Raw genomic sequence first — 16,547 nt, 5'->3', positions numbered from 1 at the left:
GCCACTTTGAGTCATAGTACCACTTCCGGTGTTCTGGTGGTTCATTAGAGATAAGCGTCTCATGGACTTTGCTGCTCGGGCTGGCTTGGAACCATGATCCACAGATCTCAGCTAAGATTACAGCTAAGATTACAGACGTGAGCCACCAGCACCTGACGGTTCAGATTCCTTTTGATAAAGGTGAGAAATATTACCACCAAGCTTTAACTGTGCCCTGTAAATTGTCATTTCACATTATATGTTTACTTATTTTATATCTTGCCTTGTTCTACGAGGGATTTGAGCAAACTTGGGCAAACCGTTGAAACTAAATAAATATTTGAGTGTGAGTGACTGAACGTGCCTGTTTAGTTTGGGTTCTGTGGTCATTTACAAGCCATAATTGGTTACCTTATTATATAATTCAGTCTAACATTAGAGGGGCCTAATTTGAACTCATCTTTACCAAAAGAGGATAATTTCTTCTTTAGTACATTTATAACCAGGTGTTCTTTCTTACAAGCCAGCCCATTAAGTGGTATCTGGTAAATATATAATGATAGCCTCTTTGGAAGTGGGTGGGTATAGAGTGAATTTATAGCACTTGGAAATTTCTGTGGTGTTGAAAACTTCCATCCTTGCCGATTTCAGGCTTCTACCTTGACGTCATCAAACACTGAGATAGGAAGAGATACATGTAGTTAGTTCTGGCACTTGATTAGTAAATACTAGCTAGTTCTATAGCACCACTGACCCCCCCAAACCTTTGAACTCCACCTGAGAATGATACTGTATAGACTGGAACTGAAACTGTTTGGAGGATATTTTATTTACATTTTATGTTCCTAATAAAGAATGTGTGTGTGTGTGTGTGTGTGTGTGTGTGTGTGTGTGTGTGTGTGTGTGTGTGCCAATACCAGGGCTTGAACTCAGAGACTCACACTCTTGCTTGGCTTTTTCTTTTTTGGATCATGGTTGGTACTCTACCACTTGAGTCACACTTTAGTCCAGCATTTTGCTGGTTAATTAGAGATAAGAGTCCAAAGGACTTTTCTGTCCCAGCTAGCATCAAACCAGAATCCTCAGATCTCAGTCTCCTGAATAGCCAGAATAATAGGCATGAGCCAGCTGAATAAAGATTTCTTTACAAATACTAAACATTTTTAAAAAATAAAACTAAACAGAGTAAGTCAAATATTGGAACAAAACAATAATTACAATACCTATTACTATCCTAGATCTGTATAACACCATCTTTTCATTACATTGCTTTTCTTAATGAGATAACATACAAGGGTTTGCCTTCTTTTTTTCCCTTTGTCAACCAGTTATTTTAATAACTAAAACACTAAGAAAATATTTCCAAGAAAAAGTACTATATAATTTTGTTTATTGACCTCATGATCTTCCTGACTCAGACATTCAGAAACTGTTATTGTAAAAATCAAGCACCAACCTTTGTGTGTGTGTGTGCTAGCCCTGGGGCTTGAACTGAGGGCCTGGACACTATCCCTGAGCTTCTTTGTGCTCAAGGCTAGCGCTCCACCACTTGAGCCACAGCGCCACTTCTGGCTTTTTGGTGGTTAATTGGAGATAAGAGTGTCATGGACTTTCCTTCCTGGACTGGCTTTGAACATTTTTCCTCATATTGCAACCTCCTGAGGAGGATTACAGGCATAAACCATGGGTGCCTAGCTAAGGATCCATTTTGTTTTGTTTTGTTTTTAAAGACATTGAGGAATATGTGTCACAAACAGGAAGCTAGCTGAGAACATTGATTCTTTTTACCAATGATATGTTTTAAGATTTAAAAAAAATGGCTTGCAAATGATATTTTACTCGAAACCAGAAATTCTCAATGAACAGTGATACATTGTCCAAGGTAGAGAGCATTTTAAAAATCTATAGTAGCTGAGTACTGGTGGTTCACACCTATAATCCTACCTACTCAGGAGACTGAGATCTAGGCATTGAAGTTTGAGGCTAGCTAAGACAGAAAAATCTGAGAGACTCTTAATCTGCTAATAACCAAAAAAAAGCTGGACATGGTTGAACCATATCAGTGGTTCAAGTGGTAGAGTGCCAGCCTTAAGCAAAAAAAAAAAAAAAAAAAAAGCCAAAGGAGAGTGTGAGGCCCTGAGTTCAAACCCCAGTACAAAAGAAAAGAAAAGGAAAGAAATGGAGGACAAAAGGAAGGAAGGAAGGAAGGAAGGAAGGAAAGAAAGAAGGAAGGAAGGAAGGAATCCATGGTAGTACTTTGGAATCCATGGTAGTACTTTTTTGGTTTTCATGATTGGGGAACACTACTGACATATAAGGAGTCATTCTAGAATTAGAAATTGTCCCATGTTTTGAATGACCTTCTAATGTCCTATTAAACTTTCAGGGAGGTGACCAATGTCTAACAACACAGGTATTATACAAATGGAAGGATGCTTACATTTAGTTTTGCTTGGAATTTTCCAGGATTTGCTCACCATGTTGGGAAGTCATAGCAACATGGGCAGGAAGTGTTTATTGTGGTTAGACTTGCTAGGAAGGCACACCACATCAATCAACAGCTTGAGCTGTCATTCACCAGGATGTTTTAATTAATAGAATAATCTGATTGTTTCATATATTTTCGAGGGTTGCCATGACTGTTTTTTACATGTCTTTATTTTGTGTTTTATTACATATTACTTTCCTTTCTACAAGGGCAGTATGTTGGTATTTTTACAAGTATGTACAGGAGTATGACATATCATTTATGAATTTCATTTCAAGCTAGTTGAAGGGAGCTACTAAATATGTTAAAAAGTGGATCATTGGGCTTGTGACTGCTGACTAAATAACTAGTCCTTAGTGTATAACAATACCTTTTTTGTTTCCAAGGCACCTAGCACATCTGCCTACTATCTGGCATTACAATGATGTATCATATTCCCTTGCCATTAAGACTAAAACGATTGTTTACGTCTGCCCTCACCACTATCATTTGTGTCCTACAGTAACAATTTTACCCATTTTCTTGATCACAATTCTTATGGCAGTGTCATTTATTCTTTGGAACATTTGATGCCCTCTTGGAAAAGCACATAATCAAAAAATCCAGTGACTCAAATCTTTAAGGCACTTTTAAAATAAAGTGAACTCAAATTTCTTTGCATTTAGAATTTTCTCCTGAGGAATTTGGAAAGCAAGCATTAACAAGCACATCTATTTAGTCTTAGGCCATATATATTGGCAATAAACACCTTGGTAGGAAAATAAGCAGTTAGTGTTATGCACACAGTAACAAAAAAGAAATATATAGTTTGAGCTGGATTCAAATATGAACCTACAGATCATGTTGTCAACACAGTGAAAGAGGAAAAAAAAGCATCGTCAGTGAATAACCTGTAATAAATATGTGGAGCTGACCTTTGGCAAGATTGCAAAGCAGCTTCTCCATCTGTCTCTGCTATACATTCCTCCCTTCAGCATGAAGGTCAACATGGAAATAGCAAGCATTTCGAAGCAACTTTTGCATGCCAGGTACTATCGAGTTTTTTGGGTTTAGGTAGACATGGTAGTACAAGCCTGTAATCCTAATGCTCTGGAGGCCAAGTTAAGAGGATAGAGAGTTCAAGGTCAACCTGGGCTACATAGTGAATCTCAGGCCAGGCTGGGCTCTGTAGCTATACCTGTCTCAATAAAAAAACAAAAGCAAAAACAAACCAATGCCAGATGCTGGTGGCTCACACTTGTATATAGCTATTCAAGAAGCTGAGATCTGAGGATCATGGTTCAAAGCCAGCACAGGTAGGAAAGTCCATGTGAGACTCATCTCCAATAAACTACTCAGAAAAAGCTGGAAATGGTGCTGTGGCTCAAGTGGTAGAGTCCTAGCCTTGAGTAAAAGAAACTCATGGACAATGCCCAGGCCCTGAGTCCAAGCCCCAGGACTGACAAAAAAAAATTTTTTTTAATTTGAAACTGTCTTCTTGTCTGAAAGAAAGGGGTTTGATAAACTTTTTATCCTTCAGTAACTCTAGAATATTTTTAGAGCAGATAAGTTGTTTTTAGAGATCAGAATAGCGATTATATTGAACAAGGCAAGTGACTGGAAAGGGACACGAAGGATTTCTGGGGAGTTAGTAATATTGTATTTCCTTTTCAAAAATACTGTGATTAAATAAAAAAACATGTGGGCTGGGAATATGGCCTAGTGGTAGAGTGCTTGCCTTACATACATGAAGCCCTGGGTTCGATTCCTCAGCACCACATATATAGAAGTGGCGCTGTGGTCAAGTGGTAGAGTGCTAGCCTTGAGCAAAAAGAAGCCAGGGACAGTGCTTAGGCCCTGAGTTCAAGCCCCTGGACTGGAAAGAAAAAAAAAGTAACATGAAATTTACTGTCCTAACTTTTGTTTCCCCTATGGTATTGTGGTTTGAGCTCAAGTCCTTGTGTTTGCTAGGTAGATTCTCTACCACTTAAGTAACATCTTCAGCCTCAAGCCTTCTTAAAGTAGGCAGTTCAGCAGTGTTAAGTCTATTCAAATTGTGAAACCGATCTCCAGAACTTTTCTATGGTGATGCTTTATACTCTTCTGTTCAGTTTCTGCTGAAGATTCCTTTGGTTATATCATAACATAGCAAAGCAGTAGAATGGGAAATGCTTGCATGTGGAAGGGGCCAAACAGGCAAGGAGGCCTCCCTATATAGAAACCCACTCTCATGGTAACGAACACTCGGAGAAGCTAGAATTGATGCCTTCCCGGGATGGCATCCCCAAAGACCTAATTACCTCCCACTAGGCCACACCTCTCCCTTTGCCTTTTAGACAAATTTAGCATTCGGGATTAGTATAAATGAATTAGCATAAATTAATTGTATAAAGAGGCCCCACCTCTTAAAGGTTCTATCACCTCAATATTCATTTCTCTACTAAGGACTCAAGCTTCTAGCACATGACCGTTTAGGAGACATACTCAAACTGTATCCAAAATATAACAACTAGGAATCAATTCTATTTTACAACTGTCCAAATATTAGAAGACCTTAAACATTATCTTGTTAGGAGCTTAGAGTTTAAACCAAACCTGCTATATTCACTGTTTCCAAGATAGAAATGTCCTTGGATAAATAGTGTGGGGGCTGCAGGTAGGAAGCAAAAAAGACTTCTGAAAGGCCTTGTAGTGACTGGCCTTGCCTTTGGTTTTCATCTGAAGAAATCCTTGGTGTGTATAAATAGGGATTACCATTATAAGTACATTGGTACTGACGGGGGAGAACAACTTTTAAACACTCCAACCTTCCATTCCATCTAAACAAAAGTATCCAAGATTGTCTCTAGGTGAATGATGAGTTAAGAATGATCTTTCACTCCTGAGATCCCTGCTTGGGAGGCAGAGGCAGGATGATCAAGAGTTTGAGGTCAGCCCTGGGTAAAAAGGTAGCCATTCTCTGTCTTAAAGGAAAGGTGAATGAGGACAGTTGCTCTGGTAGTCAACCTCATTACACAATTTTTGACTCCCTTTTCAAGTCCTGTAGGCAAGTCAGAAGAAGGTACATAGGCCTGATCAATGGAAAGCCTGGAGATGATTGTTTAAAACAACTTTTAATTGAAAGCATACAATGATGATACATAATTAACCCAATAAGTCTAAGGTGAAGTTTTCTATAGCATAACAACCATAGAGCATTACATCATATTAGGTATTATAAATAACCTAGATATGATTAGCACATACAGAGGGAGGTATACAAGTTATATGCAAATATGAAACCATTTTATATGAGCTTTGAGCATCTTTGGACTTTGGTATCCACAAAGGGTCCTGGAACCCATTCCTCACAGACAATGGGGGATGGCTGTACTGAGAAAAATGATATGCCACTTATATGAATTTTAAGTTCCATAAATTCTTGTGGATGTGAAAAAACTAAAAGTTTTACCTGATCTGTGTTAAGGGTTTATTTTAAAATCAGAAAACGAGTTGGGTATCATTAAAGGTGTATGTCTTTTAAAAAGTTGGCTCTAAGAATTAGGTGAATGATGCCTTCGATGGCCTTTTTTTTTTTGCCAGTCCTGGGGCTTGAACTCAAGGCCTGAGCACTGTTCCTGGCTTCTTTTTGCTCAAGGCTAGCACTCTGCCACTTGAGCCACAGTGCCACTTCTGGCTTTTTCTATATATGTGGTGCTGAGGAATCAAACCCAGGGCTTCATGTATAGGAGGCAAGCACTCTTGCCACTAGGCCACATTCCCAGCCCTCGATGGCCTTCGTATACCGCTGTTTAGTAAGTCTTGCTTTCATAGAGAATTTCAAGGACCCTTTGGTCTAGTTCAGGTCACATCAGTACAAAATCTTACAGCAGTGATGACTGACTGAATTTAACGTATAGAAGCTTTGTATATGACTGTTATTGGCTGGATATGCAGCCTCTTGGGAAATGCTTTTTATGGCCTTATGAAACTGTTAGCAGCCCTGACCTATGCATCTTTGGATGACTCATTTGGCTTTATAGGCATCTACTTCCTCATCTATAAAACCAGAGAGTAGCTAGCTTGTAAATTACTTCTAAGCTCTAAGGCATCAAGACTCATTTACACCAGGGCTGTGTCCAGCTCTCAGGGTTAAAGGACTCAGAACAGCCTATCTAGAGTTTTCCTTGAAAATGTTGTTTTTCCTTTTAATAACTAAAGGGAAGAAGAAAACCATTTCCAATTCTTTCTTGTCCCCTTGGAAATACATAGAATAATTAGAAATGGGACAAAATCCAGAGCACCTCTGGATATGAGCAAGGGCTAAAGAATTGGGAGTTGTACATGTATGAAATACCATCATGAAACCTTTTTGCACAATGAACATGTACTAATAAAAAAAAAGGAATTGGGAAATGTTTACTATAAGAAGAGTTGGTACCATGAGAGAAAACCACATTTGTCTTTGCTTCCATAAATATCTAGACTATGCCTTTTGGGAACAAGAGATTCATTCTCAGTTAGTACACTCAGTGCTGCTGGAAGCGATATGTTCTGTGACTTCCACAATTGTCAGGAAATCGTATGATAGCAGCTGTAACATGAGATGAAACCATTCCTAGGGCTAAGCGTTTCCATTATCTATACCACACCTCTCTATTTCCATGTCTCTATAGGTAGCATTTTGAAGATCAAGGTACCTTAGTACTCAAGCCAACTATATGAAGTGTTAAAATGCAAGTTACTAAGCCAAACACTGGTAGTTCACGCCTGTAATCCTAGCTACCTCCGGAGGCTAAGATCTGAGGGTTGCAGTTCAAAGCCAGCGGGGGCAGGAAAGTCTGTGAGATTCTTATTTCCAGTTATCCACCAAAAAGCTGAAAGTGGAGCAGTGATTCAAGTGGTAGAGCAAAAAAGCCCAGGGACAATGCCTAGGCCCCGAGTTCAAGCCCTAAGATGGGCACAAAAAAAGTACAAATTGCTTGCCTTAAAAGTCCTTTTTTGCCAAAGTAGTTGTATGTTTTCTGAACATTGTGCTGTAAATTATAAATGTATTTAAAATGCATATAAGAAGTAATGGTAGCAATGGTTAGGGCGGTGGCAGTTGGGATACAAAAGATAGGGATTCCAGAGATTGGGAGGGGGGCTGGGAATGTGGCCTGGTGGCAAGAGTGCTTGCCTCGTATACATGAAGCCCTAAGTTCGATTCCTCAGCACCACATATATAGAAAAAGCCGAAAGTGGTGCTGTGGCTCAAGTTGGCAAAGTGCTAGCCTTGAGCAAAAAGAAGCCAGGGACAGTGCCCAGGCCCCGACTTCAAGTCCCAGGACTGGCACCAAAAACAAACAAACAACAAAAAAATAAAGAGATTGGAAGGACATAGAACCAAGAGACTTGTTGACTAATGCAAGTTAAGTAACAGCAAGTAAGATGCCAAAAGTGATGTGTAGATTCCTTGTTTGTTTGTTTTTGGTGCCAGTCCTGGGGCTTGAACTCAGGGCTTGGGCACTATCCTTGCACTTCTTTTGCTCAATGCTAGTGCTCTGTCATTTGAGCCACAGCTCCACTTTTTTTGGTAGATTAGTGGAGATAATGGTCCCACATAATTTCTTGCTCAGGCTGGCTTCGAACTGCCATCCTTAGATCACAGTCATCTGAGAACTAGGATTACAGGTATGAACCACCACCACCCAGCAATTTGTAGGTTCTTAATTCATAGTCCAGTTTGTATCATGACCTCACTTTCTCCTTTGCTTTTTTTTTCTTTCATTCTCTTACCGTTGTTGGAGAGATCTTAGTTTTCTAGGGAATCGAAATGAATCAAAATTGCAATGTAACTGCTGTTTTTATAAAGTATTAAATATACTAATTCTTTTCTGTCAGTACTGGAATTTGAACTCATGGCCTCATAACTCATTTGACTTGCTCTCTTGCAGCTGATACTCTACCACTTGAGCAAAACTTCAGCCTGCAACTGCTTTCTATCCAATGAATATGCCGTGGCACCATCTGAGAGTAATATCACAGTTCTGAACTTCATTTATAATGTTTTGAATACAAACATAGCTTTTATTTGTAGATTGTAGAGTAGGTATTTCACTTTCTTTTCATTATTTCCTTGTCCTTCAGCTTTGGAAATTACTCTCTCCAATAAAATAAAATGATTTCTTTTTGTTCCCTAAGAAAATACGTGCCTTAATTCTTCCCTCAGAGTCTGTTGAATAAGTTAGTACTTCAGGAACAATAGCCACAGGTGACATTGACATCAATACATAATTTATTATTGTAGCCAATGTGCTTCTTGGATATTCATGATCTCCTTTTTTTTTTTAAAAGAGATCAGCTAAAGTGCAGCCTTCTTACTTTACCTACACGGTACAGGGTAAGGAAAGAGAGAGCAGTTTCTCCAAACTCATAGATCTCAGCCTGGAATGTCAAGGTCAGGTGTCTGCCTGCACACTACACTGTCAGCTGTGGCTCTCATAATTGAAATAGACTGAGCACTGAAAAATACTATTTCCAGTCCTCCTAACAAACTTCTAAATGGGGCTGCATTACTCCAATATCCCATTTCCAGATGAGAAAAACTAAAGCTCAGAGGCGTTAGATAACCGAGGAATAACCATACAGGCAGTCAGTAAATGGCAGAACTGCCTGACCTTTTATGGAATTACTATATAGGCATGATGGCATCTGGGACTGATCCTCCACCCCCAATGAAAACAGGTGATCTTTATCACTATTATTAGTGTGTGTGTGTTTAAAGTAAACAGAGTACGTATATGTGAAAGTGAGAGATAAGCCATGAAAGCAAGTAGTGAAACTCTCCGTCTGGAAAAGCGGTTTAACAAGGAGTGCAATGAACTCTTCTCAGAGGAGGTCAGTTATTTTAGTATGGGGGCCCTCCTATAACTACCTGAAAGTGAAAAGAAAGTAAGGAGACTCCATTTGGAGAGGAACCTCAAAGAGGAGTCCCAAGAGTCTGGGTCTTGGAAGCCTTGATGGAGTTGTGATGGTCATAGGACTTGATAGATGCATTTATAGAATTGATCAGTATGGCCAATCACCAGTGGCTCACACCTGTAATCCTAGCTACTCAGGAGGCTGAGATCATGGTTTGAAGCCAGCCAGGGCAGGAAAGTCCATGAGACCTTTATTTCCAATTAATCACAGAAAAGCCAGAAGTGGCACGGTGGCTCAGGTGGTAGATTGTTAGCCTTGAGCAAAAGGAGCCCAGGGACAGCACCCAGGCCCAGAGTTCAAGTCAAGACGCAGGACCAGAAAAAAAATGAATTTATCAGTATGTTATGTCCATACCATTTGGGAAGAGAGCCCATACTTGCATGGAACTGAATTGGTAGTGATCATGGGCTGATGACACACAGGTTCATGTTTGGACTTCTTCAAAAAATAAATATATAAACATAATTGAAGGTAAATACCTTTGACTCCAATATTCAAATCAAGAATCAGAATATTTGATAAGCATTCTGACAATGCCAAGTTTTGGCAAGGGGAGGTATAGTAACAAAATCTTATTTATCCATCAGTTTAATCAATTTGCAATGAAATATTCTTATACCTTTTGATCTAAGCATTCCAACTTCTAGCTCTGTATACTTGTCCCAAACTAATGTTCATAGTAGTAGTTTACTGCTTTTAGTAGCAAGAAAGATAGATGATAGATCAACAGGTAGGTAGGTTGGTATAGATAGATGTGTGAGAGAGAATAAGGAAATAAAGGAGAGAGAGAGAGAAAGAGAATGGAAAACCCTGAAACAACCTAAATGCCCCTATGCCTACACATATAATAGGAATTGACTCTTTATAGTACTAAGTGCAAATGCTACTTGCAGAAGCTAGTATGCAAAAGCTAGTACTATATGACAATACTTTTGTTGTTGTTGTTGTTTGTGGGGCTTGAACTCAGGGGCTGGGTGCTAATCCCGAGTTTTTGTGCTCAAGGCTAGCACTCTACCACTTCGAGCCACAGCTTTACTTCTTGTTTTCTGGTGGCTAATTGGAGATAAAAGTCTCCTGGCCTTTCCTGCCTGGGCTGAATTTAACCACAATCCCCAGATCTCAGCCTCCTGAGTAGCTAGGATTCCAGACATGAGCCACCAGTGCCCAGTACTATAACTGTACTTTAAAAAATTAAATTCCAATCAAGTGAAATAAAATTATATAACCACAAATATGCATGATGAACTTTTAATTTCATAAAATCCAGAAAAGGATAACATGCAAGGCAATACACATAGCAGGCCAGAGATGTTAGGGACTTAACTTCCTTCCCTGGTATGACCCTCAGTGACCAATTGGTGGGAGTTGGTGTACAAATATCCCATTTTTCCTTCCCTTTCAGATAAGACAACTCCGAGATGGCTGTCAGTGCTGCTTGAAGGAGTTCCCCAGCAGGATGAAACTCCAGGTACCTGTGGTAACTTGTATAATTACATGCCCTCAATTGGTTTGCTTCCCTACTCCTTTGGAGGTGTGTTTTGGCATCATCTTTCAAATAGACAAATCATACATTATCTCTGTGTTAGTCAACTTTCTATGATTGTAACAAAAGGCCTGAAATAGTCAACATAAAAAGAGTGAGGGGCTGAGGATGTAGCTAAAGTATTAAAGTGTTGGTATGTATAATGCTCTGGATTCAATCCCTAGCACCACAAAACTAATATATATATATATATAGAGAGAGAGAGAGAGAGAGAGAGAGAGATAATTAAAATAAATGCCTATAGCATAATTAAAATTAAAATAAGATAAATAAAAATAAACCTTTTCTCAAGGTTTATTCATTAATTTTAGGGTGAGAAAGGGTTAGGGATTGAAGTCAAAGCCTAGTGCTTGCTAAGCAGACACTAGACCATTGAGTTACACTTCTAGTCTCGGAAAGGTTTATTTGGGCTTACAGTATTGGAGGTTTCAGTCCATGGTTGGCTGGCTTATTGCTTTTGGGCTTGTGGTGAGGAAGCACATCATAGTGAAGGTTTATGATGAAGGAAAATGAACTCCATGGCTGGAAGAGAAAGAGAAGGATCGGGGCTCAAAAGCAGCCCTGAGGAAAGTCCATGAGACTCTTATCTCCAATTAACCACCAGAAAAATCAGAAATGGTGCTGTGGCTCAAAGTGGTAGAGCACTAGCCTTGAGCAAAAGAGTTCAGGGACAGCGCCTAGTTCTGGCCAAATAACTGACAAAATAATAATATGTATATGTGCACACACACACACACACACACACACACACACACACACACACACACACACACACACACACACACACACCAGAGTCCCATGATCCTCTTTGAAGGTTTGTTCTGAATAACTTAAAACTTTATACCAGGTCATACCCCTTAAAGGTTCCATTATTTCCCAAATAGTGCTAGGTCTTTAACACACATAGGCCATTTGGAAATCTGTTTGTTTGTTTTGTTTTTTTGCCAGTCCTGGGCCTTGGACTCAGGGCCTGAGCACTGTCCCTGGCTTCTTTTTGCTCAAGGCTACCACTCTGCCACTTGAGCCACAGCGCCACTTCTGGCCGTTTTCTGTATATGTGGTGCTGGGGAATCGAACCCAGGTCTTCATGTATACGAGGCAAGCACTCTTGCCACTAGGCTATATCCCCAGTCCCCCATTTGGAAATCTGTATCCAATCATAGCAGTGTGTTTGGGGGAAAGCCAAACTCATCTTGTAGCTATGATTCCATGATGACACTTTTATCTTGATACATGGACCTCTAGAAAACTTAATGGATGAGCCAAATTTAAGCATATGAAATATGATCTCATCTAGATGCTTCTACTAATCATTTAGTATTCCATGTCATCCAGGGATTAACTAGGAGGTCCCTCAGGCCCTGAGAAACTGAGGTGAAAGTGTCATCCTGCTTCTATTCACTTCTTTTCCATCTCCCTCCTACCCCACCCTCCGCCCTACAAATCCTACAGTCCATCCCAGTTCTCAGTATTATGTCTACTTAGACAGCTCTGCTGCCTGGGCCTTCATTTCCCATGGTTGCTGCTGAACCCTTCTTAAAGCCCCCGACCCTGTCATGTTTCCTCAAGCTTTCATTCCTCCTCCTTTCTTCTGTGATTACTCTCAGGAGCTCCAAATATTGTCACAGTTCCAACCCCAAACTTACATATCTCAAAATATCAAGATGCTCTTTGTGGAAATAAAAGGAAATTAGAGCACTGTCTCGTTATCTTTCCTACTTGCCATGTTGAAAACTAAGAGACAACTATTGATGAGACACATTCTTGAAAGTTCTTCAACAGTACCCCCTCAAACATTGTAAGTTATGGTTAGATGAAGAGGAAAGCAATGCTGTCTAACTTATTATCAGTCATGTGTTTGCTAACTTAGTGTCAAAAAGTAGAAAGATGTGGTTTTGTTTTTTCTATGAGGCTTATCTGTGCATCTGTGTGAGAGTCAGTATGGGATTTGAACTCCACAAGGCTTATACTCAGGACCTTGTGCTCTTACTTAGATTTTTCACTCATAGCTGGCACTCTACCACTTGAACCATGCCTATTCTTCGGGCTTTTTGCTTGCTAACTGGAGATAAGAGTCTCTCAGAGTTGTCTTCACTGACAGGCTTTGAACCTTGATCCTAAATCTCAGACTCTAGAACAGCTAGGATTACAGACATGAGCCACTAGTGCAAGCTAGCAATTTCAATTTCTTTTTGCCAGTCCCGGGGCTTGAACTCAGGGCCTGAGCACTGTCCCTGGCTTCCTTTTGCTCAAGGCTAGCACTCTACCTCTTGAGCCACAGCGCCACTTCTGGCTTTTTCTCTATATATGGTGCTGAGGCATCGAACCCAGGGCTTCATGTATTCGAGGCAAGCACTCTACCACTCGGCCTCATTCCCAGCCCTAGCAGTTTCAGTTTTAGAGAATATATCTCCTCTTTTTTTTTTGGCATCAACTCATTTGCTTGTATAGGTTTTCCAATCATGGCAGAGAGAAAAGGCCTTGGCAAATGAATAACACCCTGAACAATGATCCAGTGTCAAATTTATTGGCAGGACCAATTTGAGGATTAAAAGAAGTAATTGCATCTGACATAGTTCTGGCACAGGAAAGGCAATGCAAATACTAGATATCTTCCTATTTAATAGAATCACAACACTCTGCAGTGTTATCTAGCACAACACTGTCTGGTAGAATTCTAATGTGACCCCAAATGCAAGCCACATTTTCTTTTTTATTATTTATTGTTATTATAGAGGTGATGTACAAAGGGGTTACAATTACATGAGTCAGGTAATGAGTATATTTCCTTTCATACAGTGTCTTCTGTTCTCTCATTCTCTCCCAGTGCCTCCCTCCCGTCTCCACCCACGAGTTGTATAGTTCACTTTCATCAGTGTCCAGTGAGCTCCACTGCTGTACTTTTTTCACCCTTTTCCCTCGAGTTCTGTATCTTCCCACCCACCTTCCCGAAGATATACATGTGAATATACCATACATAAGATAAAGAAGACAGAATCATCAAAAACAATAAAGAAAGGAAGGAAGGAAGGAAGGAAGGAAGGAAGGAAGGAAGGAAGGAAGGAAGGAAGGAAGGGAGAGGTTTCTTATATCCATAACTTGGAGTTCATTTCAGTGTGTATATTATTTTACATAAATATGAAGAGGCACTTAGGCATTGAGCCTTTGTGCTTCTCTCCTAAGAGTATCCTCTTTCGGGCTCACTGTGTGTAAGTATCTAGAATCCTGTGTAATTTACCATATCCCAATGTATTTTAGATATAATTTCTGCATATCAGAGAGAACATGCACCATTTGTCTCACTGAGCTTGACTTACCTCATTTGACATTATTTGTTCTAGTTGTATCCACTTCCCTGCAAATGACATTATTTTATTCTAATGGCTGTGTAAAATTCCATTGTGCATAGATACCACAGTTTTTGGATCTACTCATCTCTCATGGGGCATCTGAACTGTTCACATATCTTGGTACAAGCCACATTTTCTAAAAGCCACATTAAAAAGACTAAAAGAAACAGATAAAATCAGTTTTATTAAGCCAATATATCCAAAAGGTTCATATTTCAAACATGTAGCCAATATAATGGGTTGTGGGTGGAGACTGAACCTGGGTCTAATGCACATGCTAGGAAAGTACTCTGCTACTTGAGTCACAACCCTAGCACTTCTGTTTCTACTTTGCTTTATGAGACATGGCCTCACTAACTTCTAGGCTGGCCTTTTCTTGCCTTAGCCTTGTGAGTACTGTACATTGGATTACAAGCATGCACTGTCATGCCCAACTAATAGAAAACTCATTAGTGAGATAGTTTACATTTGTTTTCAAATGTAAACCAATAAAATTGGTGTAAAAATCTAAACACAGGACATCTCTCATTCCTGACCAGCCATATCTCAAGGTCTCAATTACTGGGGTTACTGTATTGTGCAGTTCAGTTGTAGCACTTGTAATGGAATTGAATCACCTTAGATTTTTTACATCTGGTCTGTTTTGTTTTATTCTATGGCATGATTCAAATTGTGGGAAGTCCTGGTGCTGTTCCTTCAAGATCACTAATTTCTAGTTTCATGCATCAGATGATACAAGGGACCAATTATTCTAGTGGAGGGGCCACCAAATTCCCTTTAATAAATGGCTATTTTTTATTTGGTGTAAGTGAACTGAACACCTCCGGGGGGGGGAAGGGAAAGGGGGAGGAGTGAGGGCGGTATAAGGGACAAGGTAACAAACAGTACAAGAAATGTATCCAATGCCTAATGTATGAAACTGTAACCTCTCTGTACATCAGTTTGATAATAAAAATTTGAAAAAAATGGCTATTTTTCTTTGCATGAGAGCTTTCAAACCTCCAGAAAATTAGGGTAAGTGGAGATCTGGGCATAGCATGAATACACTCATGGAAAATCAAAACCAAAATGAGAGTAGTGGGTTGGGGATATGGCCTAGTGGTAGAGTGCTTGCCTAGCATGCATGAAGCCCTGGGTTGAATTCCTCAGTACCACATAAACAGAAAAGGCTGGAAGTGGCACTATGGCTCAAATGGTGTAGTGCTAGCCTTGAGCAAAAGAAGCTCAGGGACAGTGCTCAGGCCCTGAGTCCAAGCCCCAGGACTGGCCAAAAAAAATTCCAGATTCTAGCCATGTGCAAAAATGTGCCTCAGCTGTATCATGCAACGCTAGCAAGCCTGAAGCCCTGTGTTCAAATCCCCAGTCAGTACTATCAAAAAATGACAGACTGATGAATCTTGGAAGCAATGAAGATGTGCTTCTATGGGTGAATAAACAAACTATATTACATTTAGAGGATGGAAAATCCTTGGCCCTGAAAAGAGGAGCTATTAAGCCATGAAAAGATAGAGGAAATTTTTAGCATATGTTTCTAAGTGAAAGAAGCTTATCTGAAAAGGCTACACATTCCATTATTCTAACTGCACCACACTGTTAAAAGGGCAAAACTAAAAAGATAATTGTTTGCAATGGGTTAATGAGAGGGAAGAATGCATAGGAACACAGAATTTTGTTTCCTTTGTGCTAGTGCTGGTGCTGGGGCTTGAACTCAGGGTTTGGACAATGTCTTAGCTTTTGCTCAAGCTGGCATTCTACCACTTGATCCAGAGCTCGACTTGTGGCTAATTGTTGTTGTTTCTTTTTCTTTTTTCTTTTTGCTGGTCCTGGAGCTTGAACTCAGGGCCTGAGCACTATTCCGCTCCTTTTTGCTCACCACTTGAGCCACAGCACCACTTCCAGCTTTTCTTTTTCCTGTTTATGTGGTGTTTAGGAATTGAACCCAGGGCTTCATGCTTGCTGGGCAAGCACTCTACCACTAAGCCACATTCCCAGCCCTACTTTTGGCTAATGGTAAATAAGAATCTCACACACTTTCTTGCCTAGGCTGGATTCCCACTGCAGTTCTCACATCTCAGCCTCCTGAGTAACTAAGATTACAGGCATGAGCCAATAGAGCCTGGACAGATTAAAATATTTTAACCCTTTGTGTCTTTAAGTTCACTGACCTGTAAAATGAGGATAATATTCACCTACCATATTTGCTGTGGAGAAACAACGCTGTGTTTTCACAGAATACACAACTGCTACTAATTGTACTCCCACTGTA

The sequence above is a fragment of the Perognathus longimembris genome, chromosome 28 (genome assembly GCF_023159225.1).
Source record: "Perognathus longimembris pacificus isolate PPM17 chromosome 28, ASM2315922v1, whole genome shotgun sequence".
In the NCBI taxonomy this organism is placed as follows: domain Eukaryota; kingdom Metazoa; phylum Chordata; class Mammalia; order Rodentia; family Heteromyidae; genus Perognathus; species Perognathus longimembris.
Note: the sequence above shows the minus strand (reverse complement) of the source record.